This window comes from Plecotus auritus (assembly GCF_963455305.1).
Source record: "Plecotus auritus genome assembly, chromosome: 5".
NCBI lineage: Eukaryota > Metazoa > Chordata > Mammalia > Chiroptera > Vespertilionidae > Plecotus > Plecotus auritus.
Window position 1 is genome coordinate 47306971 of NC_137776.1, and position 24622 is coordinate 47331592.

Sequence of the window (24622 nt, forward strand, 5' to 3'; positions counted from 1 at the left end):
GAGACATGATGTCAGAAAAGAGAAAATTGAGATAGCTGATGCTGGCTGCCCTGCCAAGAAGTTTGTCTGTGAAGAAAGTGGGAGCAGAGCTAGCTGACAGACAGCAGTGCCAAGAGCCGGGGACGTGCCTGAATGGGAAGAGGAACAAAAGACAGGAGTTAAGGATCTAGATGTCAGGATGGGCAGGAAGAGCCAAGAGAGGTGGGGCTGGAGAGGTGGTGATGACACCAGGTGTTTATGGTATGTGACAAGCCACCCTTGCAAGACAAGATCATAATCTCTATTTCACCCCATATGCCTCTGGTTTTAGTTGAAAATTTAGTAGGGAAGTTAACTACTAAAATAAAGTTCCTTTAAAAAAACAAAAACAGAATAATGAAATGGCATCCAAATCCTGCTTTCGTCGGGTTGATCAGAGAAGTGGAACCATTATGGTGGTATAAGGGATTCCTCTAGGGATTAGACCTGGCTGGATCCCTGGAGCATGTTGCGCAGTTACATAAGCCTGCTGTCCCTGTGTCTGAGGGTGGCCCTGAGGTTAGCAGGGCCAGCAATCAGAACGGGACAGTAGACGTGAAGTGGGAGAGAGGCGAGGACAGATGGGAGTTAGGGAGGGGGAGCTGGAACACACATCTGTTTCTCACTGGAACCACTTCAGTCTCTCGGCACCAGCAAGCCTCCAGCTCCAACAATGGGATGTCTGCAGAGAACTGATGCGAGTCACCAGGAACCCCCACACACCTGCCTGAGAATCCCTTGGACACTGAAGAAGTTTTGGAGATTGTGGTCCTTTGTTCCCAGGTTTGAGAATCACAACTCCAAAGCAATAGTTCCCAAAGCAGTGGTCAGTAAGACAGCCTCATCTGAATTACCTGGTAAAATTTTTTCAGTGCAGCTGATTCAGGAGATCTGAGTGGGTCTGAAAATCTGTCACAGATCAATAGATACTATTTACAATGGTCCACACCCTTCTCTTCCCCCTTATAGCGTGTTGAATGGTGGCTCCCAAAAGACACGACCACATGTTAACCCCCAGAACCTTATTTGGGAAGGGGTCTTTGCAGGTATAATTAAATTAAATATCTTAAAATGATGTCATCCTGGATTCTCCAGGGGTGCCTAAATCCAATGACAAGTGTCAGACACAGAGGAGAAGGCCATGTAAAGACAAGGCAGAGACTGGGGTTATGCAGCCACAAGCCAAGGAATGTCTGGAGCCACCAAAAGGTGAAAGGGGCAAGAAAGGATCCTCCTCTAGAGCCGTCAGAAGCTGTGAGACCTTTGCAGACACCTTGGTTTCAGACTTCTGGCTGAAACAATATGGGTTGTTTCAGACTGTGAAACAATACATTTCTGTTGTTTTAAGCCATCGGATTTGTGCAATTTGTTGTGGCAGCCACGGGACACTAATATACACCTTCATGCCTCCTCATGATCCTGCAAATAAAGTTAATGCCTGGTACAGTAGGGGTTTCCAGGACAGTGTTCCAACATCACAGACAGGCAACAGCTCTGATGGGCTGGTGGATATGCCTTACCACTTGTTGAATAATTTGCAGAACAGCATGAATAAAAGTATAAGCATGTTATTGAATGTTGTGGAGGTAAACACCAGAAAAGCAATATAAAACAAAATGGTTTCAAAAATGGTTAGGAGATTAGGCCAGCCAGGAAAGGAAATCTATCTTTTCATTTTGTTCTTTTCTGTACTGTTTGAAATTTTATTTTCCATGTGCATATTATTTTTAAATCACTAGAAATAAGAAAACACCAGGTAATTCTGATACTCAGGCCTATCTGAGAATGCCTGCCCTAGATAAAAGATTTACAAGAGAGTCAACCCAAGGCAAATGAGGAAACAGATAAGGATGTTCTGCAAGTTTTCAATCTAGATGATTCTGAGGGTCAAGCAAGAAAGGCCAGGTATCTGAATAACCAGAGGTTACCTGTTTCTAAGCTTCATTGCATTCAGAGCCTTTGTCACTCCTGAGATGGCCATATTTCAGCCAGGTCTGAGGTCTGTGTTAGGAGGGCCATTCATCCATGGGTCTAGAGATACTGCTTTGTATATCATATGTACAGTACAGCACATTTGCCTAACTCCTGGGACATGATGAGGAGTGATTATCACATATCTAAAATCACACTAATATTTATATGAAAAGAAAGTCACACCACAAAGTCTCGAGAAAAGTTCATGGTGCTTTGTTGTCAGCCCCCACGACCACCAGTAAGGTTTGCCAAAAGTTCTGGTTGCAAAACATTGATTTTATAAAAGCAATAAAGTTTATAAATGGCAAAAAATATGAGCTTGTTTACTCCTGGGAGATTTTATTACTCATGCAAACTATTAGTCAAAGACAGAGGCTGTGATGTAAGTTACAAAACCTTTTATGAACCAGAAAGATCCCCCAAGAAGAGAGATTCAAGATAAATTATTTTGCAAAATCTCGGGATTTCTTAATCCTTCAATTAAAAAGCCAGACTCCATACCTGGAATAAAGATAATGTCCAGTCAGGATCTTTGTAATAAGGCCAAAATGGAGGGAGACAGGGTTTATTTTAATGGCTCTCTTACAGTTGGCTATTTGAATCAACAGAAACTTTGTGGGATACCTGCAGCTTAATCCCAAGTCTAACAAGCTGTCCTGAACCTACTGAGTCATACACTGCTGGAGGGTCCTTGAATTTTGTTGCCTGAACAGAAGCTGTTCAGCGGGTTCTTCCAGGAAGCATGCTCATTGCTGTTTTTCAGGGTCATTTATGCATCTCTTTCATTGGCCTGTACTCAATACAAGGGCGACAGGGGTCCTCCATTTCTCAGACTTAGCCAGGTTCCTACCTGGTTACTAGTCTTTCTAGTCTAACTGTGGCTGTTCATGAGAAGCTGAATGTACTTAGTATGAGTGAGATGAATCTGTTTTCCTTTCCTCAATATATCTGCTTCGATCTTCCATAAAATGCATTGTCCACATTCTAACTATAGGTTTTCTTCCCACATAACGTCATGCTGGAAATTCAAAAAGCAATGATACAGTTAATTCTCCCCATAGGAGCCATTGCCCCTTTCTTTAGGCAGGACTAGAGGGTCGTCATAGATCCATAAACAAACTGAAGCAGGACCCTAAGACTCTAGTGATGGTAGTGAGATTTTTTGTTTTCTATCACCACTACCCCTTCCACTCTCCAAGCATTCATTTCTGCCTTTCTTCCCTTCCTCATATTAGGCCTCCCAGATTTTTAGCTATGTAATTTGGGTGTTCCTGACCCTTCCCTAGCTGGGACTGATTGGCCTTAATCACCTGTCTCCTCTGATTGGTCCAGAGGGGAGCACGTGACACAAGTTGGTCTAAGCAGAAGGAAGCTCTGATAGAGGAAAGCAAACAGTCATTTTCCCCAAAGCAGCATGGCTCAGTGGTTGAGCATCAACCTATGAACCAGGAGGTCATGGTTTGATTCCTGGTCAGGGCACATGCACGGTTGCAGGCTAAATCCCCTTTTTGGGGCATGCAGAAGGCAGCTGGTCAATGAGTCTCTCCCATCATTGATGCTTCTATCTCTCTCTCCCTCTCTCTTCCTCTATGAAACCATAAAAATATATTTTAAAAGAAAAAGAATTAAGACCTATCTAACTCCAGTAGTTGCTGCCAACCATTCTGCAACAATAAGAGAAATTGACACTGTGCAAGGCAGAGCCGAGAGAAGAAAAGCTGGATGACACTGGTAACGTGGTTGAGCTTTTGGGCTAATTCTTGCATAGAGCTTTCCATACCTCTGCATTCTCTGCCAGTAAGTTCCTTCTGATTGTTTGAACCAATTTGAGTTCAGTTTCTCTTATATACAACTAAAAGCTAACTGATACAATGACCAACACAAAAGTGTCATCCCATTCCATGCAAATCCCTGGATTTCATCTCCAAGAGGAAGACTGAAATGTTGGGGCCACTCCTAAATGACCCTCATTACTAGGGACCTTAAAACACTTCTAGGACTCTTTCCCTTGCTTCTGCCTACAGAGGTGACAGCCATCTCCTACTCACCACCATGGCTGCCCTCAGACCCCTCATGAAACTCAACATTATCAAAAAGAGGAGCAGGAAGTTCATCCGGCACCAGTCAGACCCATATGTCAAAATTAGGCGGAACTGGCAGAAACTCAAAGGCATTGGTAACAAGGTATGCAGAAGATTCAAGGGCCAGATCTTGATGCCCAACATGGGATACGGGAGCAACAAGAAAACAAAGCAGCCCTAACAGGTATGGCTCAGTGGATAGAGTGTCGGCCTGCGGACTCAAGGGTCCCAGGTTCGATTCCGGTCAAAGGCATGTACCTTGGTTGCGGGCACATCCCCAGTAGGAGGTGTGCAGGAGGCAGCTGATCGATGTTTCTCTCTCATCGATGTTTCTAACTCTCTATCCCTCTCCCTTCCTCTCTGTAAAAAAAAAATCAATAAAATATATTTAAAAAAAAAGAAAGAAAGAAAACAAAGCACATGCTGCTAGTAGCTTTTGAAAGTTCCTGGTCTGCAGTGTCAAGGAGCTTGAAGTGCTGCTGATGTGCAACAGATCTCACTGTGCTGAGGCTGCTCACAACATCTCCTCAAAGAACCCAAAGCCATTGTGGAAAGAGCAGCCCAGCTGGCCATCAGAGTCACCAATCCCAATGCCAGGCTGCACAGTGACAGATTGTGTGCACATTGTATCTGTATTAATAAAACCATAAAATTCTGCCATCTGGCATTTCAAACAAAAACACAAAACAAAACAAGAAAAACAAAACGCTTCCAGAAATCTATGCACAGGATTTTAGGTTGGGATTTGAGTTTTGGATGAATCTGCGATCTCCAAGATTCGTTGGTATTTACTGAGCAATGTCCCAACCATCTGGAGGGGAGACAGCCCAGGAACACCTCGCTTCTCTAGGATCATTGGGCGTCAGGATGAAATCTGGTCACTGCCCAAGAAAAGTCGTGGTCACTCCAGGGTTTGGCCAGAATTAGGGCAACTCTCTATACAACCACTAGTCTCCTTGCATTTGCTCTTCTGCTTCCCAGAGGCATTGAGTGAGTATTTACAAATCAGCGGGATAAGACAATTCATGATACAGAGTTCCTTAGCTTTACCGCTAAGAGTTCTGTGAGAAGGAGAACCATAGAGGGATCCAAGAAAACATTCCTACAGGGTCAGTCTGTGAACACAAGGTACTTTAAAATCTTTTCAATGGGTTTTGGGTATATGGTTCAATAATACATTTACCTATTTATACCTTACCTCCAAAAATTACTTGAGGTGGCTTTAAAAATACATAAGATAGTTAGGATTAAGCAAATAGATGGAATCAAATAACATAGAAGTAAAATAGGAAAATAAAATAAACAAGGTATATAAAACTATTTTGTGATATTTATGCAGTTGCTAATGATGGACAACATATTTGTCTCTGACCTCTCAAATTAGCCAAAGCAAAGAAGGAAACATACCTCTAAAGATTCACAAAGCCGAAACCGGTTTGGCTCAGTGGATAGAGCATCGGCCTGCGGACTCAAGGGTCCCAGGTTCGATTCCGGTCAAGGGCATGTACCTTGGTTGCGGGCACATCCCCAGTGGGAGGTGTGCAGGAGGCAGCTGATCGATGTTTCTCTCTCATCGATGTTTCTAGCTCTCTGTCCCTCTCCCTTCCTCTCTGTAAAATATCAATGAAATTTTTTTTTAAAAAAAATAAAGATTCACAAAGTCCAACAGATTTTTTTTAAAGAAAGAAAAGAAAGGAAACAAGCAAAAGTAGTTGCACAGGAAAGGACAGTTTTCCTGAGTAAATTCTCTCTTACACGAATTTATGGAAGGGACACTGTGCTACAGAAAACCTCCAGGAACAAATTTTGGAAAACATGTCAACATAGCTGATAGTATAACCTCACAGCACTATTTAGCAAACTCGGTTCTAAGGAACAAATCAGATGCTCTCTGGTCAGGGTACATAGCTCTTTAATTATCTGCCTTGGTCCCATCAGACCATTCACAGTGGTTACTTAAATGTTGGGACCTCAAGCTCCCCGTGGGCGTCTTGTATCCATGTGGAGGAGCCACCTGCGAGGAGAGCAAACCTGAGAGATGGAGAGAAGCACAGATGGATTTGATCGTCTGACACCTGGACTATTCAGTGCTAGCAGCTCATAAATCCCCTTTTTGCTTGAGCAGTTGGAGTTGGGCTCTCTCCACTCTATTGTATTTCCATACTGCAGCGACATGATGCACATATTCATAAAAAACAATGGCTAATCTAAGCAGAAAGAGTTAAAGGGCAGCATACACTTTTCCTAGAGGTAAGAGAGGACAGGGGCGTGCTGATTCTAATACCTCCCACTCCCTCCTCACACTATGACCAAGTAGTAAAAGGGCAACAAGATGTACATTTGCACATCCCTTCACATCTCTGGTTGTTGTATGAAACGAATTGCTTCTGTTTCTGTATCTAACGTTACTTAAATTGTGTGTCAGTGAAATGATCCTCTATGAATGGACCCTATATATGAACTGAATAAACATCATTTGAGTAACCAAGTGTTGGAAAGCAGGTGGTGTGTCGAAGTACGAGATAGTTTCCCCGTCTAAAAACTCATTCTTTGCGACTGCTTTGCCCCCTGCAGCAGGACTGGCCTGATCCAGGTAATCTATATTTATCAATAGAGGACTAACATTGTAAAAATAAGGCAATTACACTCCGGCGACAGCTAAAATATTATGTCACTATATGAAGCAAATGGCATTGTTAGTCATTTCTTCAGATATGATTTGCTTTATAAAAGCTGCATTTCAAGGCATTGGAACTCAGCAGGAATTCTTTGTCAACAATCTGCCATTTCTAGCTAAATTAAGTAATCATCTGGCTACTATATTTAGAAAGCATGCGCAGGCTACAAATGCATAGCGAGTTCTAAATGATGCGTTTATCTTCAGGGGACACCATTATATAGGAGTAGAGGAACAACTGCTTTTAAGAGAAAACGGGCTTTCTATTAGAACCACTGAACAAAAAGAAAACTATAAAGAAGTTTTGTATGCCACCCAGAAGATTTCAGGTGTGATTAGCTTATGAAAACAATGAAGAAGATCTTACGGTTTTTCTTAAAGAGGGCTCTGTAATTAAATATTTTTTTCTCTTCCCCACCTCTACCCTACACAAAAGTTTTTAATGAGCCCTTCTCAGATTCCTTCAGAACCCCTCCTTCTATAGAAGGTAATCTGTGCTCACAGATCAGGGACTCATTATTTTAAACATATTTGGAAACAGTGGTGGCAGCCCCTGTTTATTGTGCACTTACTATATCCTAGACCTTGTTCATATATATCTTTTCACTAAGTAAATAAGATCAAATTATATAGGCAAATGTGTGTATGTGTGTGCAGTGCCCATGGTGTGTAGGATATGTGTGCAAGATATATATTTTACCCCTGGTTTATAAATAAGAAAATCAATGCTCAGAGATATGGAAAGTTGCCAAATATCTCACAGAAGGTAAGAGTCATAGCTGGTCTGGCTACTTCTGAAGCCACTCTGACCATGGAAAAGACCACAGGACCGTGATGGTTGTAAGCAGTCCTTGCAGGAAGGAGTGAGTAAGGTGTCAGGCAGCCGGGGTGCACCTGAACACACGGCTCATCAGGTTTATCCATCACACTTTCAGGCTTTCTTTTCTACCTGAGAAAAATGAATATACAAAGTGGGGGGGGGGGGAGGGAGAATTCCTCCTGTCTGAAATTCATTGAGCTCCTTTCACCTAAGAGTTCATAATTTTAATCAAATTTGGATCTTAAGCTATTACTTATTCAAATAAATTATTGTTCCTTTTTTTCTCTCCTCTTCTTTCCATAAGTCATTGCTGCTCTGTGTGTGCTTTTTAGTGTTTTTTCTCTATATGTTCATTTTGTATAGAATCTATTCCTGTGTCTTCATGTTCACTGATCTCTTCTCCTTCAATGCCTAATCTGTTAATTCCACTAAATTTTTCCTTTCAGATATTGTATTTTTAATTTCTAGAAGCTTCATTTGGTTCTTTTTACCTTTCATTTTTCTCCTCATGCTTTTCTTAACTGCTGTAAGTTATGTACTAGTAGAATAGCTGTTTTTAACATCCTTTTCTTCTAATTCTATCTATAGAACTAGCCTGTTATCTGTTGACAGGTTTTCTCCTGATTATGGCATACATTTTCTGCTTTGTGGCATGTCTGAGAACTTTTAAAATTGGATTATGGACATTATGCATATTATGTGGTTGAATGTCTGGATTTCTGTTTGTTTTCTTTTAAAGAGCAGCAGGCTTTGTTTGGGCAAGTAATTACTTGCTTTTTAGCTTGATCCCTTTCTAGACCTGTTTTCTTAGCTTTTCTGTAGTTTTATTCCAGAGGATGTTCAGCCTTACTATTAGGGCATGACCCCCTATGATCTCTGCTGAACATCCTGGGTAACCAATGAGGACTCTCCACTCAGGCTTCTTGGAGTTTAAACATCTCCCTGCCCTTGTGACTCTACATGGTCCTAATTGTGTTTTTCCCTATTTGTGCTTCAAAATAGAAATAGTTTAGACAGGGAAACTATTTCATACTCTGACACACTACCTGTTTTGCCTCGCGAGATTTTACCTCTTACATGCATAACCTAATAATCAGCAAAGATTCAAGGGGTCCTCCATGGAGATTTATGTAGCTCTGTATCTACATAGTGCCCTTTTCTTCAGAATGATGACTGTGACTTCTAAGCTCCTCAGCATCCCTGATCTGCTTTTCCTCAGTTCGACAAGCCTATGTGCTCTGCACAGGGCTCCCTGTCCTACACTATGGTCTGGAAATCGCCTCCAAGTGTAAACCAGAGTGATAATGGGGTTCATCTTAAACCAGAGTGATAATGGGGTTCATCTTGTTTGATTCTCATCTTTCAGGAATCATAGCCCTGAGCTGCCCCTGTCCAATGTCTAAAAATAGTTGTTTCATAGAATTTGTCCAGTTTTCTACTTGTTTGTGGCGGAAAAGTAAACCTGGTCCTGGTACCTCTATCCTGGAAAGAAACAGAAGGTCAAGGAATTTTTTTTTAATTTGAAAGTTTCACAACATTTCCCAAATTTATTTGACCTTGCAACTTTTCTTGCAGAGCACCTATTAATATCTTTAGAACTTCCTTGGAATACATTTTGGAAAACTTTGCCTTAAGGAACATGATCCTTAGAGTAGGTAAATGTTATGTAGAGGGTGAGAGAGGATGAGTCTATGGGCTTAGCACATTCTTCATACAGTTCCTTTTCTCCAAAGGGCTCATCTTTCAGTAAGCTTGATTTGGTCTAATCTTTAGATTGATGAGTATTTAATTCTCTGAATTAAGCTTTGTTACTACTCATTGCTATGTATCCCATATTTATTAAATAATTTAATTGTCAGGGGAAATAGCACTACTACTTCCAATATATGAGCCCAACATTAATATAATGAATCTACTCCTCTTTCATGCTCTCAACCTCCAGTTGCTTGACTAGCAAAAAGTTTGTGATTTTTATGGTTTCTTCTCCACAGAAATGTTAAAGAGTACATAGGATGCTTGTGTAGGTGACCCACATGTCCCCAGAATCACCAGTTGATAGGTCACACTATTTCCCATGGGGGTGGAATGTGAAATATTGTGTCATATGTGATCATAGTTACTACCTTCAGCTCTAGGGACCTGAAGTCTCCATGACATCCAGCTTTCCTTACGGGGCTGCAGGGTGGTTTCAAACCTCAGATCAGGTCCAACTGCCTTCCTTTGGTCACTATTTTAACCAGGCATCCTCAAACTATGGCCTGCAGGCCACATGCGGCCCACTGAGGACACTTATCCGGCCCACCGGGTGCCGCTGCCTGTTCTGCTTAGCAGCTGACTCGTCCCAGGCCCACAGTGCGCATAGGAATTTGTTCATAGTTTTTTTTAAAAACTATAGTCCGGCCCTCCAACAGTCTGAGGGACAGTGAACTGGCCCCCTGTTTAAAAAGTTTGAGGACCCCTGATTAACACTGCATTAACAGCAAATTTTAAGCAAGAAAATGCAATTCAGAAACAATAAAAGAGTTCTTTGAGGTTCAGGCAGAATCTCCAGATATAGACAAGGAGACAGCTGTAACATGATGTGGTTCAATTTAAAAAATATTTATTAAGCATGCAGCATGTACAAGATAAAATATCTTTAAGAAGTCTCTGCCGCTGGTCTCGTTCAGTTCCATGAGAACCAAGAGGATGCAATTAGGACAGGATCTCATGGGATACTTTCGCCATCCCTAGCCAGAAGCTCCTTTTTTGGGGGGAAAGTTTTTATTTCTGGGACTTATTAAATGATACTATGCCTTGTAGAAAGTTTGAAGGTAGGATCTGTTCAAAATACCAAATCTTAACACATGAATGAACTTGTCAAGCTAAAGTCACCGCAGCTGCAATGTGACTGTTTAGAGGAGATTAAAAAGGAAGCAAAGAGCAAAACAATTTAGTAAGTTAACAAGTTCAGGTCAACTAAATGACTGAAAAACGCTGTGACTTAGGAGGAATGTAAGACAATGAAATGAAACTCAAGGTTCACTTAAACATATGTGTGTGTACATGCACGTGTGCCTGTGAAAATACAAAACTGAAGTCATCTGAGTATTTCCATGAGAAAAATAAAAGCACATAAAATAAAAAACACTTCTTTATTTCACTGATAGCCTTATGTTTCACAATTTTTTTCTTAAATAGAAAAATATTATCTGCGGTTTTAGCTAGAATGAGCCACTTGCACACATAAGTAGTTCAGAAAATATCTATAAACTCTTCATGAATCCATAATCTCTCATATATATTTCTATAAGCCTAGTTTTATCAAATATAAGTACCTAGAACCTAGTAAGTACTTCATAAATACCTGTTGAATGTATGAATATGTATTCCTGACAACAATAATATACTGTACTGTGTAGCTAAAAATCAAATCCATTTATAATCTCTCTTTCTCAGTTACATAGATATCATATGTTTGAGGCTTAGAATGCTTATACTATGCAATAGTACCACTTTTTAAAGAAAATCTGGAACAATCAATTACTTATGCTTCAAAATAGAAGTATAATAGCCCTGGCCTGTTTTGCTCAGTGGTTAGATGTTGGCCCACAGGCCAAAGGGTCTCAGGTTCGATTCCTGGACAGGGGCACATACCTCGTCTGCAGGCTCTCGATCCCTGGCCCCCATGTCGGGCATGTGTAGGAGCCAGCCAATCGCTGTGTCTCTCTCACATTGATGTTTCTCTCTCTTCCCCTCCTCCATCCCCTCCACTCTCTCTAAAAATCAATGGGAAAAATATCCTTGGGTGAGGGTTAACAACAGCAATAAAAAGGTACCATAGAATTTACTGGGAGTGTGCATAATATATTATTAAGGAGTGTGCATAATATATTGTTTCTTATATTTAACCCTGACTCTGCTGAAAACACTGTTTTCTGCTCACACAGGTACATGTGAGACCAAATGTCTGACATGTGGGACTCATGTGACAACCATCCTTCGATTTGGAACTGTAGCTGCTTGTAACAGAACTTGTTATTTGTGGTTTTGCCTCACTACATCAGGGACTATATCGTGCCTTTGTTCAGTGTTTGTCACCTCATCTCTAGTTAGTACTCATTATACTGCCTTCTTTTACTTTTTCTTTTACCATTTCCAAAATTCGATATTTAATCGCTAAACTACCTGGCTCAAATAGGAATGCCTCAGTAGGAATGTGCTCAGCAAACCTGCCCACCCAATACACACTGCCCTGTCCAAGAGTGAGATGATGGTGTGTGCCTCTACTTTCACACCTTCTTCAGGTGTGTCTCAAGTGAAGGTGTGACCTCGCCCCCCACCACACACATTTACTTCTATCATTCACAGACCTAGCTGCTCTCCTGCCTTACCTGTCAACAGCAGTGAGGTACATTGTATGCCTGGTGATGAAACTGACATGGAAGCCAATTCCAGAAGCCAGCACTAACCCTGGAGGGGAGTGTTCTATCTGTATTGGATGAGATGACTCAGTATTTCTGATAAAATATTGATTACTTGTAAGGTTGTTTCAGGGTAACTGATGCCAATGATCCTCACACTGCTTAAGAATTACCTGGGTGCTTGTTAGTAAGGCCAATTCTGGGATCCCATTCTCAGAGATACTAACTCACAGGCCTTGGAGGTGTCCCAGGAATTTGCATTTTAACAAACACTTCCAGGATGCGGGTGGTGCCTGGATTGCACTTTGGGACACGCTGATCTCTACAACCTCAGATGTTAACACGGAAGTGCACCATTGGGCTATATCTGTAGGTTTTATTTTTCAGAAGTGCAGTCTGTACTTTACAAATATTAAATGAGGTATTGCACTCTGACTTTCATCAACAGATATCACTGATTGCGTTAAGCATCACTTCCATTTCACTAGCTGACAAAGTTGAATCTAGCTCAACTTTGAAATACTGTATCCTAAAGAGGGTCACCAGCACTTTTACGTGATGGTTTGACCTTGATAAAGTGTTGCGCAGCACAAGCAGCGTGACCTAAAATAAGAGGACCTGTTCCAGCTAAGTCCGGAGACACCTGAGCAGAGAAAGAAATGGATTTGTTTTTCGATCTGAACCAAATCTGAAAATTTGTCTAATTTTATTTATAACTAACACATAACCATCAAAGCTTCATCAAATTTGTCAAATATTAGCCAAAGATACACTTGACCTGGAGTGAAGTATCAGGAATTTTTAAACATTTAACTCCTACCGTGTATTAGTATGAAACCAAGTTGAGCAGAACCCATTAATGTCACAGTGATCGGTTACCAATGGAAATAAATAATTCATGATGAAGGGAATTAGTCTAATTAGCAGGCAGTTTGAGTCCTTTGATAAAACCCAGCTCTAATTCCGTGAAGGGCAGGAAGTGCTGTAATCAGTCAGCCCTGAAAAGATTAGCATCTATTATGAATGAGGTTCAACACCCTAGCGAAGTCATGTGTGTCCTGGAGACAAACTTAATATGTTCCAGAATGGGACACAGTTTGTCTCACCAACACATCACGATTCCTACCAGGCTATTGTATGTAATAACAAGCAAAGATCAGTGCTCCATCCTGTCACTCGCTCCACTGTCCGTCATTCTGACAACTGTGCAAATACATTCTCCATGCAAAGTAGGGAGTATGCCCTGAATACTTGTAAAATTGCACAAGATGTCAAAGAAAATATGTGTTACTTTCTCACTCACCAAAACAAACACACAGAACCAAATGTCAGCCCTGAAACTGACAGTTTTAAAGATGGTGGGCAATATAAAGCATCAGGCTTGGTGTAGACACGTTTCATTTTGAAAACTGTTGTCAGCTCTCCCGGGAAATTTGCTTCCCTACTTATCTCTCTGTAGATATTGAAGTTACAAGATCAATCATAGGCTTCCAGCTTCTGCAACTGCAGATAAATGGAGATGAAGGTCCTAAGCAAAGTAGCTGCTGGGATTCCAAACTAATACATGAAGAAAAGTAAGCGGGGGAAATTGTCGTTTTGTTTTGTGTTTTTTATTACAGTACACAAATGACTTGGATCATTGGGATGGCTCAGTTCTAGGAAGATCTATAGTTTCTGCATCGTGTGTGGCCTGATGTATCTAAAAGATGTTGACTGTTCCACTGTGCAAGCCCCACATTATTTTGCAGCCCACAAGCTGACGCGGCATCAGCTGTGTTTCCATTTTTACTTAGGAGCCTTTTGAAATTACATGTTTCCATTTTGCAATTTGATGTAATAATGAAGAAACTCCAAATTTGTAAGTTATTGTATTGCTTGTTTTTATTGTGTAAAATTAATTGCTTCATTTATTTATGTCATTAAGAAGGGGGGTACCATTTTGCACATTTTATCACTTGCTGTAATAATTACCATGCCAATAACACCACAGACGTCTTGGAAACAGGACAGATCAAGCCCAAAAGTCTGAATTGCATAGAACACGGCAGCCCTTGTTGTCAAGGGGCTGCTTCCCAAAATTGTGGTGAGGAATTTAACATCATGTGAGTATTAATAATCCTGATGAGCATATAGTAACTGCGGTTAGTCCATATAAGAAGTGTTTTTTATAGAAGCAAAATAGTATAGTTCTCAAAAATTGTAATCGAGCTGTCCAAACACCAATGAAATAAGCATTGATGCTGTAGATTTATGTGGGCTACACAAACTTGGTGTTGCCAACTTACTTAGATTTGAAAATATATCCTGGTAAATATTTGTTATAGGTTCTTTAAACCTGTTACTGATGGGGGTTAAATATTGACTATATCTTTCTTCCAACATATGTATAAACTATCTAAAACCTGAAATATATCTAGAAGATTAATCAAAATCTCACAGATTTGTGTTTTATGTAGTCAGCATCAGAGCAGTTTTGCAGGGGAGTAGAGAAAAACCCTTGTATTCCCAATTACCGTGCATGGGTGTGAAAGTTGGACAGTGAAGTAGGCTGATAGAAAAAATATATATCATTTAAAATACGGTGTTGGAGAAGAGCGCTCCGGATACCCAGGAGCGCCAGAAAGATGAACAAGTGGGTCCTATAGCAAATTAAGCCTGAAACATCGCTGAAGGCAACAATGACAAAACTGGAGCTGTCTACTTCGGGCACATCATGAGAAGGAGGGGTTCTTTGGAAAAGACAGTAATGCTGGGAAAGGTAGAAGGCAGCAGGAAAAGAGGAAAGCTGAAGATGAGATGGATTGAAGCCATGGGCATGAATCTATAGGAGCTGAACAGGGTTGCTGAGGACAGGACATTACTCATTCATTGGGTCACCAGGAGCTGGAGCAGACTCAATGGTACTGAACACAAAGACACACTTTACAGAATGCAAAATCTTTAGCATTTGGTGTATGCCTCCTATTATGACCACTCTTTTGCCCTTTGCCTAGATCCGTGGCCGGCAAACTGTGGCTCGCGAGCCACATGCGGCTCTTTGGCCCCTTGAGTGTGGCTCTTCCACAAAATAGCATGGCCTGGGCGAGTCTATTTTGAAGAAGTGGCATTAGAAGAAGTTTAAGTTTAAAAAATTTGGTTCTCAAAAGAAATTTCAATCGTTGTACTGTTGATATTTGACTCTGTTGACTAATGAGTTTGCTGACCACTGGCCTAGACTGTAAAGGTGGTGTAGGACCCACCTGACTGCCATGGGGACAACAGCCACACACTAAAGATGGCTGAGTGGGAAAATAGATGGAGAGTAAGGCAATCACAACACCAGATTTATCTCTAGATTTTATGTTACATGAGAAAAATAAAACTCATCTTTTGTTTAAGCTGCTGTTAGGTAGGGTTTTCCTTTATTTGCTGCTGAATTTACATCCTAACCAATATATACATCCACGCCACCAGTCCAGATGAAGCTGGGTTCCATTGACTTCCAGAGCAGTGCTTCTCAACTTCAATGTGCATGTAGTCAGCTGGGAATGTTGTTAAACTCCAAATTCTGATTCAGAAGACTTGGGATGGGGCCCAAGAGCCCGCCTGTCTAAGCTCCCAGGTGAGGCCGATTCTGTCGGTCTCTGCATCATCCTTTGAGTCCTAAGGTTCTAGAAGATACATAAAGTGAATGCAAATTTCATCCATGTGTAATTTTTTTCCCCTAGAAAGAGAGCCTATTGTTTGCATTAGATTCTCAAAGGGGCTGTCAAACAAAAAGATTTAAAACAGATATTGTATGGGATTAATTGACAACAACAAAAAGGGGCCAAGATGACCATCAGAGTTAATTCCCCATCCCCGAGGGTTCTGGGGGAAAAGAGCAGAGTATTCTCTTTGCCATCAATTCTTACCCAGCTCCATTCTCCATCCTTCCTCGCTCTTCTCTGCACTCTGAGAGGAGGACCCTTTGAACGCCGTCACCTGGACTTGCTGATTAGCTGGCCCTGGTTGTGTTTGGCCATTGGAGGCAGCAGGAGGGATCAAAGTTCTGGAGAAGAGACAGGTGAGGCTTTCCTCCCCCCTGTCATCCTGGGAGTCATATCTCTATGTCATGTCCCTTGATAAGGACAGCTTCTGCCCTCGCTGGGCTCAGGCAATGGCATTCTTCTCTAACGTCTTCAGCCCAAGGAGCAGCTCCCACTGTGGCTGGTCTCTGAGCGCCTCAGTATCCCTCTGAGGCAGCCCCTTCATATGTCTCCTCACCTAAACCTTCTGCAGTAGATTCGGTTCCTGCTGGACCCTGAATGATGTACACGGCAACTGCCCTCTGGGTCACCAAGCCAGTGGTCACCTACCAGTGCCCATTTTGGACTTCTCTCTCTAGAACCCAAGACTATTTGCCACCATCACACCTTTATGACCTAAAGGCACCTTCTACAGATCCTCAGTGACATGAGGTAGGAAGTGAGGAGCAGCTCCCTCCTGCCCCTGCTCAGGGACTCTGTGAGCTCTGCCCTCTCCCTTCACCACAATCCTATCACTTGGAAGATTAAACAAACAAAAACAACAAAAAAACAGACTCTTTAGCAAAGAGTCAAGGTCCCTTTCCAGTCTCACATGCAGCTTCGAGTCCATTGACACTCTGCCTGGATTTACATTGACCCATCTGATGCTGCCTAAATGTATCTTGCTATTTCAAGCCTTTAAACCTTTTCAACTGCTATTTCTTCTTCCCAAAAGGGTCCTCTCACTCCTTAGTTACCCAGAAAATTCCTACTTGCACTTTAAAATTCTGTCAAATGTCTCTCCGAGGGACAGTTAGTGCAGCCATTCTGTCCATCCTCTGTGCTGTCAGAACCTTCTGTGCATGCGTCTTTCTGCCATCGCTCAGGTGACTGCAATTTGTTTGTTTATAGGTCTGTCCTCTCCATTCGACTGAGCACGCTGAGGACATGAATGACAGCTTATTCAGCTCCAGCTTCCGAGTGTCTGACACATGTCAGTGCCCTTTAAATATGGGAGTAGGAAAAGGGGTAAAGAGAGATGGAGGATCCTTGGGAATGTTTACATCTATTTCATCAGCCTGTCTTCTCCTGTGGAAACCAGAGTAGCAGCACCCACTTTCATTTTCCAAGAGCCTTTATGTTTGTTTTAAATTTTGTGTGTGCCTTCGACGATAGGAAGGGCTAAGACCGATCCCAAAATAGTCATATGAGCAGGACTGACTCTTAGGGCAAGATGTTGCTTAGTGATGAAAGATCCAACTTGAGGAATGATTAAATGTGTAAGGTCTGGGGCTGGGAAAGCAGGAACTTTACAAACTTTGCTTTCTAGCCTGCTTTAGCCTGCTTGAATAATGAGGAAAATAAACTTAAGCTGTCTGACCTTGTAGGCCAGAGACTAGATATGCCCATAATTTCAATGCCATGCCAGGTGCATTTTTTAATTGGATAGAACTGTGTTGTTTTCAAGGCCAGCAGCGAGATAACCACTAAGTGCACATAGGGCTGGCTCTTTAATAAAAAGGGAAGTTCTGCTTGTAGCCTTGCTTAGAATTTGAATTCATTTTCTCTAAGCCCCCTGGTGAAGCCCACCGGTGAATAAGTGTGACTCCCCCGGCCTGTGCTCTCAGACCGCGGGACCTCACCCGAGAGCTTTCAATAAACGCAATTTTTCGCTTTAACCTGCTTGTCTTGGTCAACTTATTGGTTTCGGTCGGGTTAAGTCTTACATCTCTGATTAAACCTTACAAAATGGTCATAAGCAACCCATTTACATCCTTCCCCCGGAAATTCATCAGATGACCTATGGTTTTTTGGTTGTTTCTGCAATAATTGTTTTTCTACCTCGGTGTAATATTTGTTCTTCTTGAGTCTCCTGACTTATGAAATATAAGCTGATGAAAAGAGGGGAAAATATGAGTGTCTTATGGAAACTCATTTAGTATTCACAATGGTGCCCTAAAAGATAGCCAGAGAGGATGAAATAGCTTCAATAATTGCCATTTTCTCTGTTTCCCTGCCAATAACCCAGCATTTTTATCCTCACTTTGCATACTTCCATATGTGCTGTGTCTTAATAAGTGAAATATAAAAACCCTAATATTCATCTGCCTCCTTCTGGATCCCTTTTGTTCCCCCCCTCTTTCCCCACCCCCCCGCCCCCCCGCTTCATCTCCCCTGCAAAATCCCCAACAACAATAAAGCAAAGTGTTGCTGCCACTAAGGACACTCGGAGTAACATTCACAGCCAAATCTGCATTACTTACAGGGAAAGCTTTTGTTCGTCTTTAGGAAGTGTGGTGAAGGGCCCCTACTGACTCAGACCCCTCTGGCTTTTAATCATGTTGTTTTGTATCATTCTTCCTGTTGTGCACAGCAATGTAAGTGACATCTGTCTCAGAGCTAACTGTCAATATCTTCTTTAGAACCTTTATGTTAATCCTGCCGCCTTCACTGCTAGCTCATAGGCAAGTGTCAGATTCTGAGAACTGGCACTCCCTAGAACAGCCACTCTTACCAACACTGTTAGCCTTCGTATGGACTTCAAACTGTACTCAAACTTTAGAGTCTTGAAACTCAAGAGTGGTGTCTATGGCTCTTGCAACACGCTTATTGCTTACTATGATCTTGCAGGGACACTCATTTCCATTTTTCTCCTCCTGAGAGCAATTAAAAGAGGAAGGGGTGGCAGTTGCTTTCCAATTCTCAACCAACCTCATCGACAACCAATTCATTTCTAAGAGCATCTTGTCCACCCCCAGGGAATTTTTTCACTCTTAGCATTTAGAAATCATCTTACTTTGATGTTAACATTGTGTTAGAAGAGCAGGGTTTGCCTATCATTCTAAATACAGAAAGGAATGAATTCTGCCAAGGAATTTATTTGGACTCAAAATGAAAGAGAGGCCTGCCACCCAGATTTGGTGACAATAGCTCCTAGTTAGGAGCTATTGAAAGAGAGGAATGTGGAAAAGGATGGGCTTTTCTTCTCTCTGTGGTTGTTTCTCATATGGTCTCATTATTTTGCAGTGTACTGGGTGTGGCCGCAGCTGCTCTCCCCTCTCCGCCCCCACCCCCAGGGTCACTTTTCCCTTTCTCCCTCAACATAATAGAGGTTCTAATTTGTGATGGGCTCGTGGTCACCCACGAAAAGAAGATGACATTTCTTATCCTCTCTTGTAGGTAAAGATAGACCTGTGAGTTAGTTCTGGCCAATGAGGTGGGAGTGCAATTGATGAAGGCAGTTTATAGACTACACCCTTAAAAAGAAGGAGCATGCCCTTCCCTCTCTCTTCCCATTGGCTAGACGTGAAAGTAGGCCACCTCAGAAATTCTGGTGAAGGTAATATACTGTGAACGGTGGGAGGAGCCTGGGCCCCTGATTTATCTCTAATATTCTCCAGATGCCACAATCCGTGGGGTCCCTCTGTTAGAGGTCAAAGTGACTATTTCCCCAGCTTACCAGCAATGACCCTCTTTCCTTGCTGCCTCTCCTGCTAGTTTTTTCACTACTGATGAAAAAAATAAGACCTTATATCATAAGGTCTTTCAATCCTTCCTTATATTTTACCTCTTGAGAACCTTACATTAAACTGAAATTCATTATCCCCTTCTTACAAATGAGGAAGTTAAGACAAAGTGACTTACTCTCAGCATTGCTGTTACCATTCATTGGAGGGTACAGAAAAGATCCAAGAATTAGGATTCAATGATCCCAAAAACTGAGGGGGCCCCAGAAATGCATTGGCTCCTCACAGTGGCATATGTCCTACTGGGCCTGCAGTTTGCAGGACATTTCTGGTATCTGTGACTGGCCACTTTCTCACTGACCACTGCTGAGGTTCCTCGAAATGGTCCCTGGAGCCCGCCAACACTTGAATCTGGCAAGTCTTCAAGGCTGTTGCCTTGGCATTGGCCTCCCTGCATTGGCACTCCTCTGCATCATCGCTATGGGCAGGGATGTGGCTCCATCCAGGGGCCAGCATGGTCACCCTGATAAGCAGCTGGCAGCACCAGGCCTGTTCTGCTTCTGTATGGAATGTCTACTCTCCTGTGCAGAGCTTAACTGTAGTCACTCTCCCTGTTTCCCATGCCAGATACCCTTGGATACCTTCCCTGAAATAAGGTGTCAGTGAATCCTTAGCCCAAGAACTGGTTCCTTCAAAATGTCTTGATGGTCTGCCCTAGCCAGTGGTTAAAACATCAGCCCGTGGATTGAAAGGTCACAGGTTTGATTCCAGGCTCAATCCCCTGCCCGGGTTAGGGCATATGTTATAGGCAACCAATCAGTGTCTCTCCCTCCCTCTCTCTTTTGCTCTCTCCCTCTCCCTCTCTCTCTCCCTCTCTCTTCCTCTCTTTCCCTCCCTCTGTAGCACTCTCTCCCTCTCCCTCTCCCTCTCCCTCTCCCTCTCCCTCTCCCTCTCCCTCTCCCTCTCCCTCTCCCTCTCCCTCTCTCTCTCTCCCTCATTTTCTCTCTCTCTCTCCTCTCTCCCTCCCACTCTCTCTAAAAATCAATGGGAAAACATCTTCAGATGAGGATTAAAAAAAATATGTCTTGATGGTCAAACAAGCAGAAGGCTGAACACCCTCGTAGGCCAAGAGGTGCTTGTGGTTAGGAGTTCACACCTGCAGATTTAACCAGTGATAAGCATCAAATGCTTTTCTGTCCTTGAGGGACCTCCATGTCACCTTTCTGCAGTCTGGCCTCTTGTCCAGCCCTTTTTCTCCATCAGGTGGTCAACTGGCTTTTGATGTTCCTGATGTGAAGAAAAAGTCTGGCAAAACATAGGGCTTTTTACGAACTTGTTGCAGGAGAAACTTATGTTACTTGTAATAGCACAAACTAATTCCATTTAAAGTGTTAGTAAATGCTTATGTTAGTCTCTGAAAGCATTTGTAATATTTTTAAAGTATCCAAATCCAAGAGTAATAAGCACAATAACAAAAATTCGGGGCATGTGGTAACTCAGTGGGGGAAGTATGCTGGCTTAGCTGCAGGAGGGAAGATAGGAAAGTGGTATGTGTGACTCACCCATTCAAAGCAGATTCTGATTCAATGGGTCCTGGGTGTGGTCTGCAGTCTGTCTGGTTTCTGGAAAACTCCCTGGTGACGCCAGTGCTGTGTGTCCAGGGACCCTGGTTTGAGCAGCAAGCACAGCACTTTTATTACTTTCATGACATCACATTACTGGCAATAACCTATTTGTTGATTCACTTCTGCTCATAACTACAGCAGAAACACAGCTATAATTCTGACCCATCTGTAAGCTCAAGCGACTCGTCACATTTTATACCTCCTCGGGAAGCTAAAGTAAGTAAAAAATTGCTATTATTGGAGGTTTTGGGAGAATCTTCTTAGTAGATTAGAATCTTCAGTGGTCCACAACTCAGCTACCTATTTGAGATGCTCCAAATTACTGAGTGTAATTACAGCCACCTCTCTAGGTAGTACCACATTTTAGAGTCTGAAGGGATGTGAAGGTCAGCAATCTGAGTTGCCATCTTCCCATAAAGCAGACTGAGATGGAGCTCAGTAAGCAGATGTCCTTGGGATCCACACCTTCAACGGGAGGAAGTAGGACTGTGCAGCGGACACTGAGCTGTGTGAGGTGCTGGCATGAGGAAGTCCTTAGTCACCAGGAGCCCTGAAGCAGGGATGGCACTGCAGAGTTGTCACCGGTTGAACCAAGGAGCCGGGTTTGTCAGCCCTTGTGTTGATGGTCACTGGATGCAGGCTGACCCTGGAAAGAACATGACCTTGAGGAAGGCCGAGTTTTCTTCTGCAGAGAGGTGACAGTTGGGGCTCTCCAAAAGCTGTTGGAAAAGGAGTTTTATTCCTGAAGAGGGAATCTGGGCGGCCCATCACTCTGTCCACCAAAGGCTGCCCTCTGGAGGCTCCCACGGATCTTAAGGAAGGCTTCACCTGGTCTTCAGAGCGAGAAATCTGTAGCTGATACCATAAATGGCCTTCTGAACAGCAAATGCCCACCCCTTTTCTTCCTTGTTTCCAAAACCTCGATTTTATTTACCCTTCAGGAGGGACAGGCTCTGGCCTGCCTTTTGTGGTGGTCTCATTCTCCTTACCAGTGATGGATGGACCTGGTAAAGGACATAGTTCTGGCCAGTGAGACTCGAGGGGACATCTGATGTGGACTTCAGAAAAATCTTTCCTCTTAAGAATATGAGAGAATGTCCCCTCTGTCTCTGCCTCAGATCAATGTTGTTATGTCTACATGTGATGGCTGGGGCTGCAGCATCCATCTTGCAACCAAGAAGATAATGGTCTAAAGACAAAATACAGGGGGCAGACTATAAAGACAGAAAGAACCTGGATCTTTGATGGTGTCACTGAGCCACTGCATTATTCCACCCTGGAAACTGCCTCTTCTGGAGGTCTCATGGGAGCTAATAAATGTCCTTACCTTTTAACCACTGGAGTTTTTTTAAATTATATGCAATTGACACATCTTAAGTTCAATGCAAAATCAATACGTGCTGAATGGATGAATGTCAACGGGCTCAAGCACCTCATGCAAGGCAGAGTTTCACAGACTTTGTCATTTTACAGTTTCATTTTGTTCTGTGTGGTTTTGGAACAAAATGGTGCAAGGAAAGAGAGAGATGGAAAGAGTACTTGGGCTTAGGACAGAGGGAGGCTGGCTGTTTAGAGGAGGACCGGATTTTGAAAGTCTCTACAAAGGCACATGGAACACATTTGTCCCAACTGCAGTCCAGCTGCTCTGGTGGGGGCAGCGTGCTGATGGAGGATGTGCATCACACCCCGAGAAAGCAGAGCAGCGATCAAACCTCATCTGGTAATGCTGCTCACTTAAATGTGAATTATATCTTAGAAAGAGCCCTACATTTGACAGTCGCTAAGCCACATGCCAGCTACTTTGTCTTTTATTCTATAATTAAACAGGATTCCTTTTCTTGGGTTTGGAGCTTGCAGGAACTCTGTCTTTTGACTAATTCACCTTCATATCAATGGTGTGTCTTGATGTATTACAGCGATAGGCTGCACCACGCGTGTAATCCATCATCGCAGTCAGCTGTTGCTGGGTTCCCAGCATAGAGAAACAGAGCCAGCTGTTGTTCTGACACATCGGAGCAATGCATCACACAAGTCCAGGATACCAGTGATCTATTCCTCCAAGCCCGGACAGAGATAGTCCTGGAGCACGTGGAGCATCGTGCTGGCTTGACAGAGACCTACTCGGGGCTGGGGAAGACTTTCTAATACTGAGTGGTTTGGAATAGATTGGTTTCCCAGACCCAGTCCAGCAGTTTTATTAAGAGGGTGCAGAAGCCTTCCCATGTATGACTGCTATTGATCCAACTTGGGACATCAATTTCTTAGTGAGGTATTTCTGAAAAATCAAAGCCATCCTGACAGGATTTTACATATCTTAATCTATATTGTTGATTATCTAAATTGCCTTTACATAAATCTTTCATGTTGGCCAATGATCTAGGCCACTGGTCCAACATCAGGGCCCCCAGTTGGGTAGGTGTGAAGAAGAAGTGTTTAAATACTGACTGCTGAGAATTTGCTGAAATTGTCTGCTTCCAGTTTGCCTTATGTTCATCAAGTGAACACTTGCATTAGTTTCTGCGCCGCCCTGGTGCACAAGAGCATAAACAGTTACCTGAACCACTGCGGTGAACTACTTAGGAAAGCCATGTGACCCCTCATCCCCACTCTCCCATTGACCCAGCCTTCCCAGTACTGAGGTGTCAAAGCGGGGACTGACCCAGATGGAAAGATTTGAAAAAGAGTTATAAAAACTCTAAACTCTTGACTCTCCGTTTTCTACTGCATTTACAGAGGCCAAGTGTTTATAAGCAGTTCCTCAGGCATCTTTAAGAAGTCTAGTGAAACTGTTTTCCTGGCTGTGACTCCAGTGGCACAAAATGGACTCTTCAGTACCTAAACCTCCCCATCTGCAATGTGAGACACTGTAGTGAACTAAAAGAAGAGACTGCCCAGGAGAGGAAGCAGCACAGGCAAGGAATCTTTTCAGTAATATAACAATCTCATCTATTTTTTCCCTTTTTTTATTGTGGCAAAATACACATAAAATTTACCAACTTAACCATTTTTAAGAGTACAGTTCAGTCGTATTAAATACATTTGTAATGTGCGACCATCACCACCATCCATCTCCATAACTCTTTTCATCTTGTAACAATGAAATTCTACACCCATTAGACAATAACTTCCCATTCTCCCTTCCCTAGCCCTTGGAAATCATGATTCTACTTTCAATATCTATGATCCTGACTACTCCAAGTACCTCATATAAGTGAAATTACACCGTATTTGTCTTTTTTGTGGCTGACTTATCTCACTTAGCATAATGTCCTCAAGGTTCGTCCATGCATAGCATATGGCAGACTGTCCTTCCTATTTAAAGCTGAACAATATCCCATTGCTTATTTATAAACCACATTTTGCTTATTCATTTTTCTGCCAATGGACACTTGGGTAGCTTCCCACTTCTTAGCTAATGTAAATAATGCTGCTATGAATATGGGTGTGCAAAGATCTCTTTGAGACCCTGCCTTTAGTTCTTTTCAGTATATGCTCAGAGGTGGAATTGCTGGATCATATGGTAATTCTGTTTTTAATTCTTTGAGGAACTGCCTTTCTGTTTTCTATAGTG

At 42.5% G+C, this 24622-nt stretch overlaps 1 pseudogene across 1 annotated transcript in view; it reads left to right on the forward strand.

Moving 5' to 3' along the window:
- The first annotated feature begins 4044 nt into the window (after positions 1-4044).
- The window catches only part of LOC308248214 (large ribosomal subunit protein eL32-like), a 66673-nt pseudogene continuing 46095 nt past the window's right edge, over positions 4045-24622 (forward strand). Inside the window, exons 1-3 of the transcript in view lie at positions 4045-4257; positions 4504-4688; positions 9146-9221. The product of the transcript in view is annotated as a large ribosomal subunit protein eL32-like (transcript). The remainder of the gene's footprint in view (positions 4258-4503; positions 4689-9145; positions 9222-24622) is intronic.